The following is a 3,306-nucleotide window of genomic DNA, read 5'->3' as shown; positions in this document are numbered from 1 at the left end:
CGCCATTGCACTCCAGCCTGGGTTCAGGCAATTCTCCTGCCTCAGCCTCCTGAGTAGCTGGGATTACAGGCACGCGCCACCATGCCCAGCTAATTTTTTGTATTTTTAGTAGAGACGGGGTTTCACCATATTGACCAGGATGGTCTCGATCTCTTGACCTCGTGATCCACCCGCCTCGGCCTCCCAAAGTGCTGGGATTACAGGCTTAAGCCACTGCGCCCGGCCTCAAAATTTTTTAGTGATGGGGTAAGCAACCAAAAAGTTTGAAGACCACTGGTCTATACTGCTCCCTTGTCACTGAACTTTCATTTTTATCAGCACCCTCCCCAGAGTTAAGCTATGGAGGTAAGTCCTGATGCTGAAAAAGAAACAGAAAAACTGTTTCAAACTATTTTAAACTCCCAACAACAACAAGCTAAAGATGAGAAATCACTAGCAAGAAATATATGGAATTGAATACTACTATGCTGTTGATGGGAATTTCAAATAGACATTCTATCTAAAGGGCATCTTGAGTATATTCCAATTTAAAACACATATACCCTCTGACCCAATAAGCCCACTTTTTTTTTTTCTTTTGAGACGTCTCACTCTGTTACCCAGGCTGGAGTGCAGTGGCTTTATCTCAGCTCACTGCAAACTCCATCTCCCAGGCTCAAGTGATTCTCCATACTTCAGTCTTCCAAGTAGCTGGAATTACAGACCCCCACCACCACATCCAACTAATTTTTATATTTTTAGTAGAGATGGGGTTTTGTCATGTTAGCCAGGCTGGTCTTGAACTCCTGACCTCAGGTGATCTGCCCACCTTGGCCTCCCAAAGTACTGGAATTACAGGCATGAGCCACCATGCCCAGCTAATAAACCTACTTTTAAGAATTTATCCTGGGCCAGGTGCGGTGGCTCATGCCTGTAATCCCAGCACTTTGGGAGGCCGAGGCGGGTGGATCACAACGTCAGGAGATTGAGACCATCCTGGCCAACATGATAAAACCCTGTCTCTACTAAAAAATACAAAAAATTAGCCAGGCGTGGTGGCTCATGCCTGTAGTCCCAGGTACTTAGGAGGCTGAGGCGGAAGAATCACTTGAACCCGGGGGGCAGAGGCTGCAGGGAGCCAAGATCATGCCACTGCACTCCAGCCTGGGCAACAGAGCAAAACTCTGTTTCAAAAAAAAAACAAAAAAAAGTTATGTAGCTTTCATAATCAGATATAATTTCATTTTGGAATTTAAAATGAGATTAAGTTAAAATTCCAAATTATTGTCCTATATCACTTCTAAAACTCGTTATAAACACTCTGTCTTCCCGTGTCATTTGTAGAATCAATCTAAATACTTAATATTTGGTTTATCTCATGTAAAAATGATAGGCATCGAACAAATAACAACCCTATTTCAAGTTAACCATCTTGTCTTTATACCAATTCTTTCCAGTTACATCATGATTTATCAATATACTTACAATTTCCTTATGCTTTTCCAGACTATAAATCTATGAATAATTCTGAAAACAAAGTAAGTTTCTATTCCTCTTCTGCAACTAAGTTACAAAAGTATTAACTACTAAAGAAATTAGATTTAGACCCCAGATAGGTGAAATTAGAAAAGCTTGCTACAATCTGTCATAACAGAATCATTCTGAATATCTGAGTTATTAGCATCAAAACAATATCTCTGTGGTTACCAAGTACTCCATACTCAACCTTAAGGGAAAATGATACTTAAGAACATTATTATAGCATAAGTTTATGTGCTTTGTTCATTAAATCAACAATTTAGAACAAAGCTATGGGGTATTTCACCGCTAACAGAATAACTTTAAGGAAACCCACCTTCGCAATTTTCTTTTTTTTTCATTTGTTTCATACCTATTTTATAGACAGTCATTCTACCCACACTGCACAAGTACTATATACCTAAACAACTACAACAAAGTTTAATCACAACCCAAAAGAAAAAATAACCTTTTAGGTCAGGTACAGTGGCTCATGTCTATAATCCCAGCACTTTGGGAGGCCAAGGCAGGAGGACTACATGAGCCCAGGAGTTCAAGACCAGCGTGGGCAATGTAGCAAAAACCTGTCTCTACAAAAAATGAAAATAATAATTTTTAAAAAGAAAAAATACATTTTACACTGCAACCAAGTATACACACATAAACATATCTTTTAAAAGGAAACAAAAGTTTCCCAAATCAATATTTACTTTTACTTTATGCAATGCACCAATATATTCTGTTTTTCAAAATACTTTTTTAAGTAAGAACATTGATTTCATTACCCTACGACACTGCCACCTGTTACTCAAAAACACAGCCTTAAAACTTTGCACAGAACATGCTGAACTCCTTTTTCCTACCACCTTCCACCACTGCTCCAACATAAGAAAGTGGGTGAAATCTATCAAGTCTATTCCAAGTACAGATATTGGCATAAATGTGAGACATCCCAGGTTCCTCTGAAGCTCCTGAAACATTGTGACTATACCTACTGGCAAAGAGCATACATGTGCTGAAAGGTTTCTCCAGGCAGAGGACAGAGGCAGAATTTCTGTTGCCTTATCAGTGACACTGGTAAATTCTGCACTTGAAAACATGTACCAGGTTTACCACTGCTTCACAAGTCAATTCTTCCAAGAAATAAAATAGGATTCTAATACCAACCCCTTACATTTTTAGAATACTTTTCATATACACTATTCCATTTGATCCTGCCTGGCACAGTGTTTGAAAAGTAGAGAAGTTGCTCTTCTTCCTTTCACTAATGAGGAAATTGGAGCTCAGAGGGGTTATGTGGCTTGCCAAAAACAACATGGCTAATGAAGAATACAACCCAGGCTTGAACCCAAGATTTACTGTTCTATCCACTTTCATGCTACAATTTTCACTTTTAATATCTGACACAAATGTAAACTTAAAAGGTATATTGTTTCTAGATACAAAAGTAAAGATGAAAGCATGATGTATTGATGATATCATAAAATTAAGATTAAAAATAGCTATGATGCCGCGGGCAATGGGTCATGCCTGTAATCCCAGCACTCTGAGAGTCTGAGGCGAGCAGATCATGAAGTGAAGAGCTCGAGACCATCCTGGCTAACATAGCAAAACCCCGTCTCTACTAAAAATACAAAAAATTAGCTAGGCATGGTGGTGCACACCTGTAGTCCCAGCTACTTGAGCGGCTGAGGCAAGAGAATCGCTTGAACCTGGGAGGTGGAGGTTGTAGTGAGCTGAGATTGTGCCATTGCACTCCAGCCTGGTAACTGAACGAGACTCTGACTCAAAAAAAAAAAAAAAAAAAAA

The 3,306-nt window shown here is 39.4% G+C and overlaps 1 protein-coding gene and 1 long non-coding RNA gene across 15 annotated transcripts in view; both read right to left on the bottom strand.

The window, feature by feature from the left end:
- LOC116535624 overlaps positions 1 to 620 on the bottom strand; it is a 1,223-nt gene extending 603 nt beyond the window's left edge. The window contains exon 1 of the long non-coding RNA XR_004262294.1: positions 585 to 620. This is a non-coding gene — a long non-coding RNA (uncharacterized LOC116535624). The remainder of the gene's footprint in view (positions 1 to 584) is intronic.
- Positions 1 to 3,306, bottom strand: part of MTMR3 (myotubularin related protein 3) — a 130,399-nt gene that overhangs the window by 122,490 nt on the left and 4,603 nt on the right. The gene's annotated exons all lie outside the window — the stretch shown is intronic.

This window comes from Sapajus apella, unplaced genomic scaffold, assembly GCF_009761245.1.
Source record: "Sapajus apella isolate SASKATOON/1434 unplaced genomic scaffold, GSC_monkey_1.0 scaffold95, whole genome shotgun sequence".
Taxonomy (NCBI): domain Eukaryota; kingdom Metazoa; phylum Chordata; class Mammalia; order Primates; family Cebidae; genus Sapajus; species Sapajus apella.
Note: the sequence above shows the minus strand (reverse complement) of the source record. Positions and strands in the feature narration are given on the sequence as shown.